This window comes from Triticum dicoccoides, chromosome 7A, assembly GCF_002162155.2.
Source record: "Triticum dicoccoides isolate Atlit2015 ecotype Zavitan chromosome 7A, WEW_v2.0, whole genome shotgun sequence".
Taxonomy (NCBI): domain Eukaryota; kingdom Viridiplantae; phylum Streptophyta; class Magnoliopsida; order Poales; family Poaceae; genus Triticum; species Triticum dicoccoides.
Window position 1 is genome coordinate 355,652,038 of NC_041392.1, and position 12,461 is coordinate 355,664,498.

The following is a 12,461-nucleotide window of genomic DNA, read 5'->3' on the forward strand; positions in this document are numbered from 1 at the left end:
ATACTTAAGTATTTCGAAAATACATGGGCCTGGCCCAATAATAAGGTGACGCAACAGCTAGAATAGCCTCTGGACGAAATTTATGAAGTGGCATCTTGTATATTTCGTCCAAGGCTTCATGCACTCATTATGGTGGCTTCAAAGTCCTGGAATCATCACTTGTAACTCTGTTCTTGTTCCCCTTGCGCATGCCATCATCTCCATGCTTGAACTTGCTCCAAGGTTCATCTTTCTTGTCCAAGCTAGGCCCTTCATTTGTAAGCAAAAAAATGTATCCAATTTAGGCAGCATCATATTCTCATGAACATTAGAATTGTTACCAAGAAACGTAAGTACCTCATAATTCAATTGGCGTGCGCGAGCTCTAGTAATTGGTCCAGTATGTATAGCAGCAGGGGCTGTGGGCGTAACAATGGTATTGATGTCCTCATCACATCCAGAACGCCTGGAACATCCAACACCTCCGGAAGTTCTACCGATGAAGAAAGGCCCAGTGCCTATGAAGAAGGCCCAGCGCTTGTGAAGATCGCCGCCCGTGACACTCTCATGGAATAACGAGTGGGGTTGAACACGCCCCGGAGTCTCAGGAGTGCCGCCCTCGGGCCTCGGGGGCTCCCTCCCATGTCCAAGTGGCAACACTTAGCTGCGCGCTAGTGACAAGACTTGAAGACTAGATTAGGTGCCGGACGCGGCTTTTCATTTGCTTTCCGTGGTTGGCTCGCCTCTTTTAATTGAAGTTTTCTTCTGGTGTTCTTCACTGATTTGGTTATGTCGCCTTCTGCCTCCGTTTCGGTCTTCAGTTTATCCTGTACTCTCTCTCACATTCCTCGCGAGGGGGCTGGACGGGTGCCCTCATGAGCCCCTTGTGGGCGTTTTTCTTTTTCTGCCTTTCGTCTGTTTTTTGCGAGGCACCCTTGTTCGAGCTCACAAGCTGGCGCACCTCTCCTAATCCGTGCCCCTCAGGTACCGCAATATGAAGCGCTGGGTCAAGGCCGGCGGCGCCTGTAACCAAGGCTCGGGTGAACGATAAGCCTCTTAACGAATTTTTTGCAGTTCCTAAGCGCCTACCAGGCCAAGGAGGCCTCAACAGGCACCAGGAAGCAAGCACCTCATGAGGAGGAGGCTACTCCGAGCAAGTCAAGCTAAGTTATCCCTACATAAAACGACGATGTTGCGACACGACACATGAACGATAAAGATAGCATAATGATTGAGATCATAGTTCGATACACGCCCCTCCGGGGCCCATTCTGGTTTCTTTTTGATGCAGGAAGGAAAGGAAGAACAAAATAAAAGTGGTGCATGCCCCTACAGCGGTCCACGAGGGCAGGCCCCTGGCACGGTCCTGAGCTCAGCCGTACCCCTCCTCGCGTTTCACGGAGGCGCGGCGACGAGACAACCCGCTACCACCTTCAAAGCCGGCACGACGGCATGGCGGCTGGTCGTAACGACCACTGCTAGAGCTGTCGCCGGGGAAGAGCCGCCATAGTTGGACGAGACGCGGTCGGCACCAAGGGCGGGTTCGCCCTCATCCTCATCACGACCATCGCCATGGCCGAGCACAACCCCGCCATCATTCACCTCGGGGCAGCACCCAGCACGGCGACCATCTTCCCCAAACACCCTCATGTAGAGGGTCGCATCACCGTCGTACCTGAAATGGAGGGTGCACCACCTGCCCAGGCCATGCGCGCGAGCGAACGTCTGCCAACCATGGGCCAGAGGTATGTTGCCCGCGGCGGAGACCTCGACCGTGACCCAAGAAGCTCTGCTGCAGCAACCGTCCGCCTGCAGCCATAACCCGCCTGGACCAGAGGCTGGCAGCTCGTTGACGAAGAAACGTGGGAGCTAAAGCCAGTTGCCGGCCGGGTTCTCCAACGAGACGACGAACTTCGGTAGCACCTCCGCCGAGTGGAAGCGCGGCCGAGGAGGCCGCGTAACCACGACACGTCTCCCCTCATCGACAGGGCTGCCACAACCGGAGGGACCCCTTCCACCCGCAGCGGCGCGGAGTGCTTGCGGGGACGACCGCGTCCATGCTTAGGCACCGGAGAGCCGGGCCCCTCGCGAGGGGCCTTCCCCTTCTCTGCGGCGGAGAACATCTTCGACGGCGCCATGGGTGTCGCAACTGGCGATGGAGCAAAGGGGGAGAAGCGAGTGGCATGGGAAGGGATGGGGGACGGGGGCTCCGCCCCCTCCCATTTATAGCAGGAGAAGGCCAACCAGCGCCCCCCATGATCACATGTAATGATGGTTTTTCCTTGCATGTCGCAGGGACTTGTCCAGTCGGGCAGTAACCGAGGCAGCGTGGGGAAGCGGAGACGCCCACGTCCAATCAGCCGCCAAGCATCGACCAAGGCCGCAGGCTATTGGGGCCCGCGGCACTCTGCACTTGACTTTTGGCTTCGCCTCGAAGCCAAGCCCGAGCGCGCCTTGTGCCCGGGGGCTACTATCGGCGTTCTGGGAATGGGGGTCCCCAGACTTGCCTGCCTGTGGCCCATGGCGTGGCTCTGCGAGCGGCCCGTACGGCCCATCTTCACCAATAAGCACCCAAGACCCTCGCGAGGCGGACGACACAAGACCTCCTCGTGAGCGCCCTCACCAGGCTGGCTCGTGAGGGGCGGAGAGTTCAAGGTAACGCAAACCTCGCGAGGTTCCAGTGACATGATCCACAACGACCAAGGCCAGGCAGGTGCCAGGCGGGCGCCAGCGCACACAGTGTCCTTGTTTCCTCTTTGGTGCTAAGGGAGCAAGCGCAGGCGCAGAGTACCGAGGCGTCAAGAAAAGGTTTCCATATCGGTGCAACAAGACCAAGACCAGCGGGACGACAAGATGGAGGTCACCATGGATCCCAAGACGGCGTCACCACCAGAGCCTTTTGCAGGCGAAGACTTCTATTGTCAGGATAAGCTGTGCTAGCTGTCCCCTTTCAAATTGGCCGTTCTTGGCTCCTTTCCCGCTCAATATTTGGGGAGAGGACCAGGGCCTCTATAAATAGGTCTAGCCACCACCATAGCTAGGCACAGAGAGAGATCCGGACAACCACAAGTTCTCCAAGCACAAGAACACCTCTCCTCAGGAGGCTGTTTTTCCCCTTGTACTGTTCATCCGCAGCCCAAGAGGCGATCCACCACCACCACACCGGAGTAGGGTATTACACCACAACGGTGGCACGAACCAGTATAAATCTTGTGTCCTTTGTGTTGTGAGTTCGTCGAGTTAGCCCTTGAGGTATTAGCAAAGATAATACGTAAATCGGTAGGGGGAGATCTTCGCGCGCACCCCAGTGTTCGAACCTTGAGGGTTTTGCCGGAACCCGTGATCCAACAACGGAGGCTTTGTTGAGTTTGGTGTCATTGAAGTTCTTATGTTTTGGGTTATCTTACGATGGATGAAGGAATAAGGAGTAAGAAGATCCTAAGCTTGGGGATGCCCCGGCATCCCAAGCTATTATCCAAAGAGAAGCAAGCAACTAAGCTTGGGGTTGCCCCGAGTGGCATCCCCTCTTTCTTCTAACGACCATCGGTATTTTACTCGAAGCTATATTTTTATTCCTCACATACTATGTGTTTTGATTGGAGTGTCTTGTATGATATGAGTCTTTGCTTGTTTTATTTTGTGTTCTAAGTCTTGATTCCTTGCTGGGCACACCTATTTGAGAGAGCCAAAATTATGTCATGACTTGTTAGAATTTCTCTCTATGCTTCACTAAAAATTTTATGAGCTATGGATTTGCTCTAGTGCTTCACTTATATCTTTTTGAGCACGGTGTGCTTTAGTATTTTGAAGAAATGCTTTCTGGCTTCACTTAGATTTATTTGAGAGTTAGTAAAATTCTTAAGAAATTCTCTCTTGCTTCACTTAAATTAATTTGAGAGAAAGAAATTCTATGCTCATGATCTTCACTTATATTTGTTTGAGCTTATCAAAAGAAACACATGAAAATTAGTCCCAAAGTGATAGATATCCAAGAAAGATATAATAAAAACTTTCATGAAGATCATTGGACAAAATAAACTTGATTCTTAGTAATAGTTTTGAGATATGATGATGTGATATGTGAGTCATCTTGATGAGTAATTATGCTTTATTTAGAATATTGGTGTTAAGGTTTGTGATTCACTATGCAAGAACGAAAGTCAATAGTCATGCAATGAAATTACATCCTACTTGTGGTGCATTATTCGGTGTTAATTATGCTTAAAGCTCGCTTATGAGATTATTCGTTTCTTGGTTGGTCGCTTCTCAATCTTTTGCTACCTTCATTTTGCACTAAGTATGATCACTACTTGTGCTTCCAAAATCCTTTAAACCAATTTTGCCATATGAGTCCACAATATTTACCTATATGCGGTACTCTTTTGCCGTTCTAAGCAAATTTGTATGTGCCATCTCTAATATTCAAAATAAATTTCTCTTTTGTGTGCTCATACCGCTCACGAGGCGGTGAGGGGTGGCTAATATTTTCCATGCTAGATGTGTTATTCTCATGATGAGTGTTTATTCACTTGTCATTGCAGGAGAGTAAGGAAAAGGTATTAGGGATGCCCAGTCCCCAAATGAAAAATGAATTTACTTTATGTTGTCAAACAATAAATTCCTTGGAAAGTGTTGGTATGGAAGGCACCCGTGGATACGGTTAGCCATGGAAAGTAAAGTATGGTGGAAAAAGGAATACACTTTAATTTCTGTTTGGGAACCACCTATGATATATCTAGCATGGAAAGTGTTGGGAACTCTAAGTTGTTTTCGTTTGTGGGAAAAGTATGCCTCTCAAAATGTTTTTATCTCTCAATTTTCGCTTTGAGCTCTGGCACCTCTATAAATCCCTACTTCCCTCTACGAAGGGCCTTTCTTTTACTTTATGCAATTTTTATTTTTGAATTTGAGTCTCCATCTTCTCTTATAAAAGCACCAACTAGGAGGCACTATGATCGTACTTGAGCATTGGGTTTAGTTAATATGCGAGTGTATTTCATGAATGGGTCAATGATTGAGCATGATGGGCTAGGGATAGCTTATTTTAGCGTTGATATTTTGAAAGACATGGTTGCTTGTTGATATGCTTGAGTATTTAAGTTATCATGTTAAAACTAGACTATTGCTTCGAACAATATAAAATTCCAAATGTCCATGCTATAAAGAAAAGAATATGACATTACATGTTAGGCATCATTCCACATCAAAAATTCTGTTGTTATCATTTACCTACTCGAGGACGAGCGGGAATTAAGCTTGGGGATGCTGATACGTCTCCAACGTATCTATAATTTTTGATTATTCCATGCTATTATATTATCAATCTTGGATGTTTTATAATCATTTTATAGTCATTTTATATCATTTTTTGGTACTAACCTATTGACATAGTGCCAAGTGCTAGTTGCTATTTTTTTTGCATGTTTTTTACATGCAGGTAATCAATACCAAACGGAGTCCAAATGCAGCGAAACTTTTTGTGGATTTTTTGGACTAGAAGACAACCAATGGGCCGAAGAATCACCTGGGGGCTGCTCCAAGGGGAGCACAACCCACCAGGGCGCGCCTGGAGGCCCAGGCGCGCCCTGGTGGGTTGTGCACACCTCGGGTGCCCCCAGGACCGCCTCTTTACTCCACAAATACCCTAATATTCCAAAAACCCTAGGGGAGTCGACGGAAATCAATTCCAGTCGTCGCAGAGTCTAGAACCACCAGATCCAATCTAGACACCATCACGGAGGGGTTCACCACTTCCATTGGCGCCTCTCCGATGATGCGTGAGTAGTTATCTGTAGACCTTCAGGTCTGTAGTTAGTAGCTAGATGGCTTCCTCTCTCTCGTTTGATTCTCAATACAATGGTCTCTTGTAGATCCATATGATGTAACTCTTTTTGCGGCGTGTTTGTTGGGATCCGATGAACTTTGAATTTATGATCAAATCTATCTCTTTTTATCCATGAAAGTTATTTGAGTTTCTTTGATCTCTTATATGCATGATTGCTTATAGCTTCGTATTTCTTCTCCCATATTTTTGTTTTGTTTGGCCAACTTGATCTATTTATCTTGCAATGGGAAGAGATGGTTTGTAGTGGGTTCGATCTTACGGTGCTTGAAACCGGTGACAGAAGGGGAACCGACACGTATGTATCGTTGCTACTAAGGATAAAATGATGGGGTCTATTTCTACATAAATAGATCATGTCTACATCATGTCATCATTCTTATTGCATTACTCCATTTCTCCATGAACTTAATGCACTAGATGCATGCTGGATAGCGGTCGATGTGTGGAGTAATAGTAGTAGATGCACGCAGGAGTCGGTCTACTAATCTTGGATGTGACGCCTATATAATGATCATTGCCGGGATATCATCATGATTATTTTAAGTTCTATCAATTTCCCAACAGTAATTTGTTCACCCACCGTTTGCTATTTTTCTCGAGAGAAGCCAATAGTGAAACCTACGGCCCCCGGGTCTCTTTCTCATATTATTTGCCTTCGCAGACTATTTTAGTTGCCTTTTATTTTCAGATCTATTAAACCAAAAATGCAAAAATACCTTTCTGCAATTTATTCTTATTTATTTTATTTGGCGTTCGATCTATCAATCTAGTACAATTTATTCACGTCCGTTTTGCCAATTTCTGGCGCCGTTACCCGAAAAGGATTGACAACCCCTTTAATATGTCGAGTTGCGAGTATTTGTTATTTGTGTGCATGTGCCGTTTACGTGTTGTTGCTTGGTTCTCCTACTGGTTCGATATCCTTGGTTTCATCACTGAGGGAAATACCTACCATCGTTGTGCTGCATCATCCCTTCCTCTTTGGGGAAATACCGACGTAGCTTCAAGCCAGATCAGTTCTCAACATTCAGCTCTCATTCCCCAATTCTACCGGCCGGTGCATCGTTCAAATATCCTCTAATCAGTTCATGATCTCTTCGTGCTCTCGTATCTGAATTCCCTCAAGTATCTTCATTCGTTTGCTAATTTCCCCGGTGTCTCGTTCTCTTTTCTTTGTTCGTTTTCAAAGTCTTACGATGGTCCATTCAAGGTTCCTCTTCTCTTGGTATTATATCAATTCATTCGTTCTTTCCTAAATCCTACCAGCGGATCGTTGAAGACCTTCCTCAAGTTTAGCATGCCTATCCATTGCTTGTCATCAATTTAAGATGGTGAAGGGTAAGCATGCCATATTCCTTATTCTTGTTTCCCTCGAGGTGATTTAATTCCTTCCTTCGGAGTTCATTCATGGTATCAATTCTCGATTCAAGTTGCTCACCTTTCTTTTCCGGAGTTCCAAGTTTTCTTGGATGTCTCGTAATGAAGCTCCATCTAAATCATTGCAAGGCTTCACCTTGTTCTTTCAACTTCTCTTTTCTTTCTATCATTCTCTTTTTACCGGAGTTCTTCATGGAGGCTATACATGGTGGTTCATCAAGGATTTAATTCATTCTCGAAGTGTTCTTTAAGATTCTTGTTGGAGCTCATGCTTTCTTCATGTTGCATTTTGAAGTGCAATTCTTTCTATCTTATCTTTTGAGGTGGTGTTATGTCATTCTTGATAATTTTCCTTTGTGTTTCATGATTCACAAGTTATGAACTATGAGATATTTTAAACCCATCATTTCCTCTTTATTGGAGTTATCTTAGTAGAGTTTTCACCTGAATCCTTCCCTAAGGAATGTTGCTTATTGTGGTGCCTCTCGATAGTCCAAGTTTTCTCCTATCCTCTCGGCGAAAGAAGTTTTCATCACTTCGTTGATCTCAAGCAAACAATTGCTTTCCTTTAGTGGCTGATTGTCACCTCATAATTTTGAGATGTTTTCCATGAGCCCACACAAGATTATTCTTGTGTTGTTGATTTTTTCAACAACTCCGTTCAACCCTTCTCCTAAGGATGCTCTTTCAAATTCATTTGAGGTAGAAGATGTCATTTTCTTCTCTGTTCTTTTCATTCAATTATTTCATTTGTTCCGGAGGCATTGTGTTGTTGCTCTCGTCAAGTATGATACCATATTGTCAAGCTCATGCCCAAATCCATCCATTTTAAACGGGAGTGTTGTTCGAATTCTTTCGTTCTTACTATTTGTCTATCTCAATTTAACTAGAGTGGTTCCAAAGACTATCTTATCCCTTCAGCCTCCTTGTTCACGTCTTGTTCCTTGTTCCTCTCATGTAACAGAGTGTTTTCAACTTCATTCATCTCTGGTGTATTCTTTCCTTAAAATTGTTCAGCCTCTCAAGGTTCATGGTTTCACTCCTTTGTCAAAGAAGCAACTTAGTTTTACCTCTTCTATTCCTCTTCTGTTGTCATCCCTAGATCACGAGGCGAGATCTCTTGTAAGTGGAGGAGAGTTGTAACGACCCGAGACCGATGCTCCAGAAGCCTTCCATGTTCTTCGTTGTCGTCGTCTGTTTTATTTTTGTTGTTGTTGCATTTCATCATGTCATCATGCATATTGCATCCGCATGTTTTCATAAAACTCATAGTCGTTCATAGCGTCGCTTCTCTCTGTCTCCGTTGACCTTTTGTCAGGCCCCCTTGTCTTTGTTGACCTCTCTCAAACCCCCCTCGCGTGCGCGTCCAAATGTTGTCCTGAACCCGACCCGGGCAGTCGCGACCGATGGATCCGGATCATTCCCAAACATCCCTAAAATATCTTAGACTTCTTATTTGGGCTTCCGTAGTTTATTATTCTCAACCGCCCAATTACGATCGGAGGGCTTTTATCTACCCCAATTCATCTCCCATCCCTATATATAAGTGCACTAGTCCAAATCAGTGCAACCCTAAATCCTAGGGGGTTTGTCCCTGCGGCCGCCACGGCACCACTCATCCCCCACCTTGGGATCCCCATCGCTCCAACCAGAGCACTCCCCTGCCTTCCCGATCCACCCCCTCCCGAGTTCTTCCATGCCGTGCTCCTTCCCCGAGCACCACCGAGCCCGCGCCTCTCCTCGAGTTCGCCTGCCGTTGTCCCCGGCGAGCAGTTCTGCCGGCAGCCAGCAGGCCAGGCCGCCTCCCCTGCTTTCTCCCTTCTCCATCCTTGTACCTTACTCTGATCTCTCTCTAACCAGGAACCGTGAAGGACCCCGACGTCATGGCCGCGCCCGATCTGCTCCAAGGCGCGCCGCCGGCCAAGTTCCTTGACCCACCGACCGGAGCCACCTCCTTGTTGTCCCCGTCGACCGACGCCACCTGCCTCCTTTGCTTCAAACACCCGCGCACCTGCCTCCCTGACCCAGACTAGCCCGGATCCGGCCATCTCCGACGCTGCCTCGCCGGAGTCCCGTCTCGAGCACCACGCCCGTGCTCCGGATCTGTCGACCCCGCCGCCTCCGGTGACGTCCCGTCGTTCCCCACTGTTCCTCGTACCGTCTTCATCCCATGCGTCATCAATGCTCGGTCCAACCTCTGCATCGAGCAAAGGAGAACACTGTGCCCGTTGACCCGCTCATACCGCGGCCTCCTTCTCAAAGGCCCAGCCGCCAGCGCGCCCCTGCCGACCTTCCCCTCTCCACCGACCTAGGCTTGGCCCATGGTGAGAAACCCCCCCATCCCTGGCTGCTCAGTTTCAGCCCGTGCATGTTTTTTTCCAGTTCTGCAAATTTAGCATTATCCACTGATTTACTGTTTTACAAAAAAACCATCATACTTCATGCATTTAATATCTCACAAACCGTGCATCGGATTAAAATGTTCTAAACATGTAAAATGCTTAGATTTTCATCTATTTTCATAATATCCAACTTTCATCCATGTTTAGAAAGTTTAACTTGCTGTTTGCATTAATTTGCATAAATGACATGTTAAAATGGTTTATTTCATAACTAATTAATCGTAACTCGGAATTTAATAAATTGTATATGCAACTTGTCTAGAAAAATACATAGATTAACTTGGTGCACTTTATTTTCCTGTTTAACAACATTAAAATATGATCTAGGGCAGAACAATACCAAATTCAAAATATGCGCATGAGGATTTTCCAGAATTGTTGTTTATTATTTCCAGCCTCATTTAAACTTGCCTAGATAGGTAGTTTTATTATGCTTCACCTTCTTGCCATGTTAACCAAAAATCTTGTCATATACATAAATGAGAGTGAACTAAATAATTGAATTTGGTGTTTCGTCAATATGCAACTCATTGCATATTGAGCTTCACTTAAGTGTAGTGTTGTTTATTGCACTTTGCCATGCCATGACTCATTAAACCAGACATGCATCATACTTGGTTGTGCATCATGCCATGTTTATGTGATGGTTGTTTACCATGATGTTTACTTCTTTCCGGTTGCGCTTCTCCTTGATAGTTCCGATTACGTTGCGATTGTGAGGATCCATTCGACTACGCCCGCTCGTCTTCTTCATGGATCCGATCTTCTTCCTAGTGGGATTTCAGGCAAGATGACCGTTACCTTGGATCTCACTACTATCTTTGCTATGCTAGTTGTATCGATGCTATCGCTATGTTGGGCTACCTACCACTTTTTAATCAATCCTCCCAATTTGCCATGTTAGCCTCTAACCTTTTCCACCATCCCAGCAAACCATTGTTTGGCTATGTTATTGCTTTGCTCAGCCCCTCTTATAGCGTTGCTAGTTGCAGGTTGTTCCATGTTGGATCATGGATATTATGGGATATCACAATATCTCTTATTTAATTAATGCATCTATATACTTGGCCAATGGTGGAAGGCTTGGCCTTTTGCTCGGTGTTTTGTTCCACTCTTGCCGCCCTAGTTTCCGCCATACCGGTGTTATGTTCCTAGATTTTGCGTCCCTAACACGGTGAGGGTTTATGGGCCCCTCTTGACAATTCGCTTTGAATAAAACACTTCCAACAAGGCCCAACATTGGTTTTACCATTTGCCTAATAACAACTAAAACTTGCATAGGGACCTGCCGGCCCCCGAGGTCTCTTAATCAACCCCCTGGGCCAGTGCTCCGCATGAGTGTCGGTCCACCTACCTAGCAGTCAGTGGTGCCACCTCAGGGCAACTCGATGGTATTTTGGCTAGCTCCACTTCGGATAGACGATGTTGTCCTGAGAACGAGATACGCGCAACTCCTATCGGGGTATCGACGCACCAGGTGGTCTTGCTAGTTTTGTTTTACCATTGTCGAAATGTCTTGTGCATTGGGATCCCAAGTTTGATCGGTTGTCCCGCGATGGAGGATTGTCTCCGCGGATCTTGAGCTTGTCATGGGCTAAGTTGGGACACCCCTGCAGGGTTTAAAGTTTCGAGAGCCATGCCCACGGTTATGTGGCAGATGGGAGTTTTTAATATTGTAGCGACCCGACCTCAGACGGCCAAGCCTCTGTGTATCTATGCCATCCCTGGATTAGTATGCTGGCACATACAGTACATCTATGTATATATCAAAGTGCAATCACATGTATAAATAACGTAAAACTGATATATACCTCATAAGTCTCAGCGGAAACAAACAATCGGGTGTGGAGTCCCATCAACGCCATCGGCAGGTTGAGTGTAGACCGTAACCCGGTACCATACTCTTACTCGTCGGAAGAAACATATCTGCAACATGAGACGTTGCAGCCGTGTTGGTCAGTACATTGAATGTACCAGCAAGATCACAATAAGAAAAACAGATGATAAACTATACTATATGCAATATGGCTTTGTGGCACTGTATCTGAGTTTTCTTTGCGTAAAAGCTGGTTTTATTTTCCCTACATCAAAGGAATTAACCGGAGTCTGTACTACGGAGTTTTCTATCATGACATGGTTCCGCCAACCGATGTCTCATAGCCCGAATCATCATAATTTGCCCAGAATTAAGTTATCAGTCCGGTGTTGAGAGTTCCGAGATAGATCCAAGTCCAGAGGCTCAAGTTGTCCATAACCGGGGACACGGCTAATCGATTAGGTTTTAACCCTCTACAGAGGTTTGTACACTTTACCCGCAAGATTCAATCCCTTTCTTTACATTCTCGCACTTCAGGGTGTTTGAGAACAAGATGACTGAAACATGGTCTTCCGAAGAGTTCCTCTGACCATTGTCCGGTGCTCATCCCATCCTACCATAGTTCTACATCTTCTAGCACCGTCCCGGCTAGAGTCACAACTAAGGTCAACCAAGCCAGAGCCCATAGTGACTTGCGGTTGCACAGGTAAGCTTCTGGGCATGAAGTATTCTTCCATCTCTTTGAGTCTGTGTGAAGCTTTCCGCAAGATGTCATGGTGCTTCTCCATGCATCCCGGCCAACCACTGGTTTCTCCAAGGTGCCCGTCAACCGTCCTTCACCCAGTAGTGTGTATTGAATTCTTGTCTCAAGTCTCAAAATTTTGAAGTCCTGAAGATGCAGTCCTTGCCGGTGCCATCATGAAGTTGTCGCCATTGACGTAGAGTGCTCCTTCACACCACTCCCATGCACTCATACCAAACCCCATCTACTATAGCGTAGCATTAAAACTATATAACGTCCCGGGTTTTGTAACAAGGAGAT